Here is an 11,500-nt window from a genome sequence, read left to right as displayed (position 1 = left end):
AAAAGCATTCGAGAGATCAATTGAACATATCCAATATTTTCAGGTAGTCCTTTATCAGTTAAAGACTAAGTAACCCATTTGACGAGCAAAGTTTCACTAATCAAAGGATCAGATCCAAATTTTAAGGAGGAAAATCAGTGCCAATAAATTTTTCCAGAATTGAAGGCAGAAGACTTGCAACAGTTCCAAATTTCTTGCAACTAATCAAGAGATATTATTTATTTTGATACATTATTGATATTTTTATTCCAGAAAAGTAGAAACAATTAAGCTTGATTATTTTTCTATATATTGTTTCATTTTCATTGTAAAAGGGTTGGATTTTGATGCCAAAACCTTTCAGCTTTGTAAAACTTTTATTTTAGAAATCCTAATTGAAGCCTTCTAAGCTCCAGTTAATGACATAAATTGTGTTTCATATTGTTTTTCTAGTATTTTCATACTCTCTTTCTGCACATGTTCAAATTATTATAGAAGATCTAGGTAAGAATAGATTGAATTTCAATCTCTCTAAAATCCCTTGCAAATTTATAATCGTTTAAAGAGATTAGTATATTGGACTGTCTATCTGAGGTATCTCTTCTTTGAACTCATTATTGTTTGTCCTTCTATCTTCTCTTGAAAATGTTTTGTTGGGTTGTAGAAATCTTCTATATGCATCTAAATTTCCCTAGTTGTTAAGTAGTCTGGCTGACTGCTCAATTATTAGGAATTTCCTTACATTCTTCTATCATAATTCTTGAAAATCTAAGTCGTTATGTCAGGTTGGAAGCTGACACTTTGAGAAGGGACCCTGTGAGAGATGCCTTTAATCACGAATAGGGATTGTCATTGATCGCCAACCACCCCCAATTAAAACCATAACTCTAGCCCCAATTGGGAATCTACCTGCAATCCTGCATAAGATCCAATGCGCCCCATTGCCCTCCAATACAACAAATCATTAGAATAATAAAGTAAAATAGCTTACAAGTCATGGAACCAGTGAGGAACTTCATGGTGGCATGCCCTTCCATAGTGAGATTTGGTATGTGCAAGTGTCTCCAAGCTCAATAGGGGGTTAGCGAAAAACCCTATTAGGTGGTTTCAACCTCTAGAGGGGGTGACATGCTCGTGGTACATCCCTGAAATGGTAGCTGTAAATTGATATAATGGTGGAACAAAGTGGGGATTAGGGACAACATCCAGACCACATGTTAAGGAGACAGGGTAGCTAAAATAAGGGGAAGTCCACACCTAGGTATATGAGTGTAGAAGGGAGAAAATCATGGTACATCAGTTACCCCAAATTTTGTTTTTCCACCCCTCTTCATATGCCTTTAGCTTTTTATTGATTTTTCTTCATAACTGCTCGGGGTTCCTAGGGATGAGAGCTTGATGTGTAATATGTAGCAGTGAATACCCCCTTAAGGTGGGGCGATTCACCACTCCCTAGGGGTTGAGGCAATCATGGGTTCCTTAATGATAAAGGGTGCTCATATAGGGCCCATAGGAACCAAGGTGATGGCCATGGATAAGGTGTAGAGCTCATGTTTGGCTTTTGCTCACGTGTTAAATTTGTATGTCCTTGCCATCTTTTGCATTTTGTGTTACATTTCCTATTGAGAGTGGGCAGATTATGCCTTTTTTTATACTTTTAGCTACACCAACCTCTGAGGCATCGTTCTAGGCCTGACTTAAGGTGTGGACAAGGGGAGGGGGAGGGCTAACCCTATGCAGACTTAGTGGACACATGTGGACCCGGATGGGAAAAGAGATGAATGGGGCCAAAATCAAGATTTCCTGTGTAGTGCCAACCTTAAATCCAAATGGCCACTAAAGGAGATCCCACAGGACTAGGATTGAAGGGTAACCATGAAATCGGGCAATAGAGACAAGAATAAAAGCCTAACTCACTCTTTCCGCCGAATCCCCTCATGAATCCATGCCCAAAAGTGCCCATGATAAGTAAGGAAAATTACTCAACTATACCAATGAAAATTCATACCTTTGGGGTTGGGTGGTCCACCTTCAAACACACTTTCATGACAAGTGGTTGAGAGACCACATGGCTGGCTCAGGTGGCAGAGAAAATGATACATCGAGTTATCTGGTGGCTAAGGGGTTGCTAGCTACCGTCTGAGGACAATCTAGGAGAAATTTTCACCGATATACACTACCCACAGATGGTGGGTAACAAGTCCTATTGGTCTCCTTTGTGGTCCCATTCCTTGGTTGACAAGTCATCTCACAAAGCCACAATAAAGGGAATTCTCCTTTCTTTAGGAATCCTTGATCTAAGCATAGCTTCCACATTGATCCATCTTTAGCTAGGTCTTGACATCCCCAAACTAGCCTTTCTAGGAGAGCCATTTAACTTACTTTTGAAGCAACCAGGCCTATTATTTGAGCCTCTCCTATTAATGGGCCTCATGAATCACTATATACCTTATTATTGATCTCATCATCCTTAGTGGTTTCCCTTTGGGACTCCTCCCATCAAGGAAAATTGAGAAGAGAGGGGACATAGGTTGTGGTGACAGTGGGCCCTCTAGCATTCTCCTATTTACTTGGCATGCTATGTTTGTGCAACAACAAGCGCTTCACTCTCTTCGAGAGACCTAAGAAGGACTTGCACTAGATCTAGGGTTTTATGAATAATCATAGGAAGAAATGCTTCCAAAGTACTCACTAGGTCAAGGAAAGGTAAGAGAAAGGGTTTCTTGAGATTTATTCCAATGAATACTATGCTCATACAACCCTCAAGGAAGTATGCAAGGTGAGAGAAAGACCTAGGTTTTCCCTCTTAGAGTAGCACCTAGGGCAAGAGATTTTATGGATGAAACTCGGGCAAATTCCCACCAAACTTGGAACATAGGTAGCCTAAACCTTGAGCGTGATGTTTGGACCCTTAGATTCCTGAAAAATCACCTCCCTAAATTTTCGCTACAAGCCCTAGATTTTTGCCCTACCTTTAGGGGACTGAAATTTAGGAGGAGAAAATATAGAGAAAGAGGAGTTTGATCACCAAAATCCTTGGACTAGTGCCTAGTCTTTTGGTCTATGGAGACCTAAATACATTAGATTAGCCAAATTTGTCCTCAAGGAGGTCAAACGTTGATGCCCTAGCTACCAACCTTCAACAATTACCTACTATTAGAATATGGAGTTTCCTGAAGAAAAATTAGGAACATTCATTGCACGTTATATCACGAGCAACATAAGCAAGAGCCAACCAAATAGTCTCTAATAAATTTCTTCAACAAAATTAGGGCGCAATAGCATTTACATTAGTTGCAGCAATTACACACATTAAACATTTTTAAGAGAAAAATGTCATCAACAAAAAAACTTACAAGATAATCATGCAATATATCCATCCATATTCAAGAGGTAGCTCCAAGAAAACATCAAAAATCAGCTCCAAATATCATAGATAGCTCCAAGAGAATATCAAAAATCAGCTCCAAAGATCATAGTGCATTCAAGATACTACAATAGCTTCCAAAAAAGAAGTGAGAGTTTGTTTAAATATTTTTTTTTCATCTATATATGACTTAAAAATTATATCTATATATAACCTTTTGAATTTTAAAAATTAATAAAATAAATTTTCAAAAGCACTTTTTAATAAATTAAACTCATTTTCTTAATAAAAAAAGAAATACATCACGTCTTTAAACATAACATTTCTTTTTAATAAATTAAACTCATTTTCTTAATAAAAAAAGAAATACATCACGTCTTTAAACATAACAAAATATTATGTTGTATATTTTTATTTTTTATTTTTTAAGATTATTAATATTTATTTTAAAAAGAAGAAAACTTATTTATTTCCAGCTAAGTTCTAAAATTTGTTGAGATTTTAAAACTTATTTATTTTATTCCTACTTGCGCAGACAAATCGAAATGATAAGGTATGGAGGCCTCTTGCAATCCTCTGCTCTTGCAGTGAATGCAATCCATGTGCAATATACGATGGTCATAGGGATTTTTTTGGGCTTCTGAAGTGAAGCCTAGAGAGGCTTTGAAATTTGATCTTCAGAATGAAAGATATTGGTGAAAATAACCAAATTAACAGCTGTGTGGTCTCTTTTTGAATAGAATACGCAGTAACACTGAATATCATTGATTGTTAAGCAATTTCAATGTGAAATATAAAAATGAATGTGTTTTTATGGAGTGCATGTACCGTAGTCTCAAATATTATGATTTAATATTCTGTTTTACTCCGTATTTCTCCACATGTTCTGGTTCTTTTCCAATAGATATCTTCCCATCTATGGGGGCTTCCATTGAGTGTGTAAATGCTTTTAAACAAAGAGTTTAAAGAGTTTGGTTGCAAGCAGCTTTTTATAGTGTGTCGATAATATTTGCAAATCACTGGAGGCGATCCAGAATGCAGAAAAAATATCCCAGCAAGACGTCGCAGATTCTTGGACAAGTGAAGTACATAAAGGAAGCAACGCCATCATGCAGAACCTGAACATTGGAGCTAGTGTAGAATTGACAGGATTCACGACAGATCGGGAGCGCTGGTATAGGTTTGGATTACACACCCTGATCCCTATACCAGAACTCATTTTCACAGTTTGCAGAAGGCACGACAACGTCAGCGTGGTCACAACATTCACAAAATCAAAGGGGCCACACGATGGTCGCACAGGCCACAAATATTTCATGTGCTGAGCATTGGGTGACTGGGACGAGGGACATAGCAAGATGGGCGCAAAGAGAATTGTTTATATAGGCTCATTCCAATAGGTAATTCTAACAGAATTAATTGTTTAGTGATTGAGCGATGGTGAAATTGCAATAGGTCGTAGAGAACCATATACTTTCCTATTTTCCACCTGATTTTCGGAAGCTTGTGGATCAAAGGTTAATGCTATTTTCATGCACATCGGGTGTGCATGTTGTCACCTTTAAAGTCAAGTCAATTCCTTGGTGTGTTGGGTATTTGTAATTAAATAATCTTCTGCCATTTGGTATAAAAACTTTGGAGCAGTGATATAGGAGAAAAAAAAATCCACCGGCTCGATTTTGCAAAGTGTCTTCCCAGTGATTAATGGAGAAGAATTTTTTCCTTTGGGTTATTATTTTTATTGCAGCAAATTGTTCCTCCACTATCAGTGAGAATTCAAGCCCAGTGTATATTAATTTCTCAAAATGGGTAAATCAATTTTATTGAAGAAAGTTGGGGACAGAGAAGGAAGGCTAAGATTTAATTTCATCATTTTACTTTTGGAAACACTTCGGGAATCAACATGGTAATAAATTAGCCAATCTTCTAGACTACAATACTTTTGTGGATAAAAAATGGAAACGAATTATAGATCGTAAGCAAGAGCTGAACAATAGGCCTTTTTCTCAGAAGATCAATGCTATCCTTCAACAGTCAAATGATATGTAGAAGGAAGATGTAAAAAGCAAGCGTCTCTTTGAACTTGGATCCCAATTGCAGTATACAATGTCTGAAGATGACCTCTTATGGTTGGAAAAACTACATATGGCTTTGTCCCTGATAAAGCATTCAGATTGGAAAAAGCCAGGTTGGGCCTTGAAGCCATCAATGATTGTTTTGATACAACCCATATTCTTGGAGCATTCTTGTGAAAAGGTTAGACTCACAGTTGCCTCTTATGTCAGCAGGATCATAACTTTAACATTTCCACTACCACCTTACAACAATGATATCAAGACGGAGATATTGCAACCAATAGTATAAACCCTTCAAGGGTTAAACAACATCATGTTTCATACCTTTCAAAAGTAGCACACAATTCTAGAACTAATTGTAGAGTTTAGCTTTGGCACATTCATGTTGAATCTGGAATGTGATGAATTGATATTTTAGTTGCTCCAAAAGTTTTACACTAGTATTACATCAACTCATTCTGACCATGTCAAGATATGCATGCAAATGATTGTGTCCATCTTAAAAGGAGATGCTAACATCTGAAAGATTCTAAGATCCAAATTGTTGACCATTTGGAGGAAGGTACCAATGGTATCACCAACCGCCTATGATCTAGTCGAGAATTTGGTTAGGAAAAACTTAAAATTGCTTAGAAGGGTGCTAACTAGGAAGGAGTTGAGAAGGATTAATGGAGGAAGCAAGAACAAAGCCTATAGCAAGAATCAACTAAGGAGGAGAGGACTATGCTTTGTGTGCAAGTGACCTTGCGCACTCAACTATTCATGTACAGTTGATAAGGAGGCAACAAGGGTAGAACAACTAGAGACTCCTTCAAATCATGGCAATTCATCTATAGTTGGGTTCATCGGTTTTTAGGAGAGCACCCACGAAGGATCAAAGAAGTCAAGTAAAGATGGTGAACAACAACATAATGTTTTTCTAGACAAGTCGATGATAATCAATCAGCTTGACAAAGTACATGGGGAAAGGAAGGACGTAATTCCTCATAACGATGTGGTAGACTCTTGTACAATTGAGTCTATAGATATATAGGAGGAAATTCATAAAGAGTATGGCAAATCTGGTGTAGATACAGTCCACCAGTACATCCATGTTTAACAACCAGAGAGGGTGAAAAGACATTCATGGAGAACCAAGTGAAGAGCCAGTAGTAATCAACTAACATGATGAGCATGATCATGAGGGGTAGCATGAAAAATATAGTATGTAGGATTAGCCATTTTTGGAGAGTTAGTTAAAGGTTCAAGTTGGAGCTATGATAGTTGAGCCTTTGATGCAAACCGATATGGAGTATTTCAATAGGGCACCATAATTTCTAGTAGAGGAATTTCGGGAAAAGTTCATGCATTTCAAGATAGATCATATGATGTTTAAGCAAAGAGCCTAAGACACTATATTACAGGAGAACAAAAAAAATGAGGAGATCATAGGGGTAAGTGTTGAATCAACGTCCAATATGTCTAGTGTTGTGATGAGCCTCATCATTGGGTAATTATATGGGCCTTAATTCACCTCCTTTCTTAGTCAAATCAACTATTTTCACAACTTATTACATGTTTTTATTATATTTTTTTAGTGAGATGAGTTAAAGTGAGATGAGTTAAAGTGAGATATTATGCCTAGTGAACTAATATGCATTGAATGGATGTTTGGAAGAGAAAATCAAGGAATTTGGGCAAGAATAAGGTTTGAAACTAGAATGGGACAAGGGAGAGAGATTGCAGGAGGTAAATCCTCTTAATTTACTCCTCTCCCATTCGAATATTCAAGCTTTAATCACACCAACTCGAAGTGTAAGCAGCGAAGTCATGAAGATCAAAAGGCAGCTGAGAAAGTAATAGAAAAAGAGTTAGTTCATCTCGAGATTGGGATCCGAGCCTCCCTAAATTTAAGGAAGTCGTTGGGGACTTTAATTGTATAAGTAGAGAAGCCTAGAGCCTCACTAGGATTCGAATTTTTGTTGTAAAAAAATCTAGTTATTTTCGAGCTATACACTTGTGGAAGATTTTGATGTAATTTTCTATTTTGATAATAAGGATGAGCTTGTTCTTAATCCAGTACTGAGTTAACTCAGAGGGCTGAAGCTCTTGGGTTAGGGCCTAACCCTAGCAACAAAGGCTCCTCTTCTTGTATCTGTATGCTTAGCTTAGTTTCATAGATTCATGGTTAAATTCTCTTTAGAAGTATTTCATTGCAAGTAGTGTAGATTTGATTAGTTGTTTATTAGTTTGCTTCCATTTGTGCCTTACTTCAGTAGTAGGTTAGAAGGGATAAAAGAAGAACCACAAATATTTTAGTAGGTTTCTTGGCCTCATTTCTTTCCTTCAAGGATCATGATTTGAGGAAAAGACCCTTATGCAACCCCAAAAAGACAGATTTCCATTTTCTCGTCGGATTTAGAGTTTACTGTACTTGAACCAGCATTTGATCAGTTTTGTCAGTGTAGGATTTAATTTCCATCTCTTCCATCTTCATTCTTACAATATATCTCACCCAAGATTCCATTTTATCCAGCAAGTTTCCTCATGCATGAAGTATACAACTAGCTCATTAAATTCTGCTTTTCTAGCTCATTCGAATTCTTCTTGTTTACATGAATTTTTGGAAATTACACATGTTTGATGTAGAGAAGGTACTTCAAAAGTAGAAAGAGATCTCATAACAAGAAACCACCTTCCAACTTCATCCAACCATAGTCATTCCTTTCTTTCACTAAGACCTTCACCAATTTCATCATTTTACCTAGAAATTCTTCTAAGCATGTTGAGAAAATCCAACCATGTCCTAACCTTGGTTTTGAGCTCTGAATGGCCCTAGGCCTTTTGTCACTCCATTCCACCCATCAATAACCTTCCCTAAGCCTTCCATCACCTCCAACACCCATCATTTTTCTCTCAGCTGTATCTTGTAGAAATATAGGGAATCCTGTAAGTTTCTTGTACATCCTATAGGTTTTCCTATAGTGGCCTGTTTTGAGGCCGAATTGAGGGAAAACCTCTAGGAATCCACCTAAGGTCACCCAAGGAGCTCCCAAACCTTCCAACCATCTCCTAAACCTTCCATCCATCCACCATAATCCCTAAGCCACCTACCACATCACCAAAAGAGATTAGCTTGCACACTTGATTTTTCATGAATAGAATAAAAAGACAAAAATAGATTTATTTCAGTCCTTTACATGCACAATAGTGATGTTTGATGTTTTTAACTTCCATGCTTACGAAAATAGCATTTCATTCATGTTAAGTCAGCATTGTTGCAAAAGCATAGTTTGTTAGCAGTTAATTAGGGAATTGTGTGTCTTAGAATTGAATTTCGGTCTTTTTCATTATTGCAGTAGATCATCTCTCTCCTAGAGTAGATTCATCTTTCTTTCATCAAATAACCAAGATTCTTCTGAATCCATAGAAGTCTGGCTTGAAATCCCTAGTTGTCTCTCGCCAACTGAACAATGAAAAAAGGCAGAACCATCACTTTTACTTGTGTATATAGCACTATCACCTCCAAGTTTGTACGAACCCTAGGTTGATAAAGTAAAGTTGGTAGCCCAAGAGTTGCGACATTCTCACTGCAATATTGGTGCTCATCATGTTGAGGAACGACTTAAGTCCCTCACAAGGAAACAAGAGGAGTACAATTGGGAGTTCCAGAGCATCCCTCTATAGGAGTAAATAGATAGGCTTTGCAACACTACCAACACAACTTTATACATTGGGGAGGGTAGGGAAAAGTTCTCCAAATGGATCATGTTGGGTGACTGAGTGGAGAAACATGAGTTGAGAATCAGGAAACATTAACATAATAGACTTATTGCATGTATAAGAATTATTGCATTAGATCCCTCCCATGGGATGGATTGGCAAGATATTATGAGTTGGAACTCTATGGATGGGATGATTCCTAGGAGGATGCCCTTAATCAAGTACTTATTGCAGCTTGGGCCCTTAGGCATGGGCAATGATGGAGGGATGAAATGGTATCATAAACCGTAGGTCCCAGGACTTAGATGGTATTGGGATCCATGTGAATCTATTGAGGGTAGGATTGTTTGGGATCTAGGTATCGAAGGATCCATTTAGAATCATTTACTGTGGAGGCATGGAATGACACACTGGTTTGTATGGGATCCAGGTATCAGTATACATATTCTTTTTTTGTGGGTAGAAGTGGATTTCTTAAGGGAAAGAAATCTTTGGGTGGGAGGATTTGTAATATTCCCTTTACTTGATGTGGTTAAAATGGATGAGATTTAGCCATGGTACTTACCATGGTATTTTCCCATGGGATCTACCCATAGTATTTGCCTTCATTTTTCGAGGGAAAATAATAAAATAAGATTTCTAGAGAGTCCCTCAAGCCTATTAAAGGGGATAGGAGCTAGGTAGTTGGGATCACCCTGATTTATTTATCTATTTTATCTTTGTTGAGAACTTGGAGAGGCAAGTTCTAGTTTTGTCCTAGGGATGAAAACCTCGTGGGTGAATTTGTCTGGTGGATCCATCCAGGATTCACAAGTGTGCTTCAGAGTTCAGTTGGTTGATTCTCTTGATGAGAAGCCTTGCATGGCATTGGAAAGAGTCTCTATGTTAATCATTCTGGCATGTATTATTTGCAGTTATTAATGAAATAAAGTGGTTTCATTTCAAATCCCTTTGTGTTCTGGTTCTTGATGAACGTTTATTTTCAATTAAAACACTAAAGTGTAATAGTTTTGTTGAAATTTTTAAATGTTTGGGATCTTACACAATCAGTGGATTACATGCTAGTTGTATGTTTTAACCTTGTACAATTTATTGCTACACAAATATTCTTAATTAAATAAAGAAGATACAAAGGCACACAACACATTACCATAGAGATTTGACCCTCGAAACTAAAACCAGGAAAACCAAAAATATTTTTTAATATATATCTTCTTTACTATGTTACAGTACAATATGTATATCTTGTTGCATCCATAAACCACCAATCCATTTACCATGAATTATAATACAATCATAGTTCCTTAACCAAAATTACAAAACCATGGTAAAAACCACCATGTAGAAAAAGACCAGTAAAAGCGAAAACAACATGCGAAAAATGGAATAAAAAACTGACCCTCCTCGATTATTTTTTAGGGACATTTCCCCAAACCCCTGTGTAAGGGGGATTACGCCCCCTTGTGACCCTACCACTATGCCAAAATCTAGCTCAGGTGATTATGGGTAGCTTGCTTATGTGGGACTTGTCTAAAAACACCTGTTGAAGCTAAAAAAACTCATTTATGATGGCTGGTTTGGGTTTTATGCCCTCAGACCAAATTCACAAGGATTCTTTAAATGGCTCCAAGAAGCATGTTGCAACTCACCATCACAGTTTAACTATAATTCGGATGAGAAAACCATTAATTACATTAGATTCTCAACAATGGGTTACAACTAGGGTCACAACTATCCCAAGATTCCATTCCCAAATTATTTTTTGTTTAATGATCTCTAAAGCTAAGATTTTACTCAATAAGGAGCAATGCAATTTTTGGATAGAGGGGTCCCCTGCAAAAAATCGGCTCAGGTGATAATGGGTAGCCTACTCATGTGGAACTTGGCCAACACACTTTTCAATTCTTACCAAACTCATGTATGTCAATTCGTATAGTTTTTTAAGCCCTCAAATCAAACTCATAAAGCACCCTAAATGGCTTCAAGAAGCGAGTTGCAATTCGCTATAAAAATATAAGTGTGACTCGAATGGTTGAAACATCGATGTTGGATTCCCAATATCAATTTACAACTAGAGACACCCATCTTCCATGATTCCATTGACCAAATTCTATTTTAATTGACAATCTTGAAGTTAGGGTCTTGCTTAGTGTCCATTGTAATTTTTGCAGAAGGGGCCCATTTTTCCAAAAGTTTGGCTTGGGTGATTGTGGGTAGTCTAGTCACATGGGATTTGGCCAAACACACCTAGAAAAGCTTATGGAACTCATTTATGTCTTTTGGTTTGGTTTTAATTCCCTTAAACCAAATTCACAATCCATCCCTAAATGGCTTTAGGAAGCAGGCTGCAACTCGCCATAAAAATATAACCATGACT

This window comes from Pinus tabuliformis, chromosome 1_2 (assembly GCF_031772625.1).
Source record: "Pinus tabuliformis cultivar Carrire ecotype Pingquan chromosome 1_2, CPIR1, whole genome shotgun sequence".
Lineage (NCBI taxonomy): Eukaryota > Viridiplantae > Streptophyta > Pinopsida > Pinales > Pinaceae > Pinus > Pinus tabuliformis.
This window is presented reverse-complemented; position numbering follows the sequence as displayed.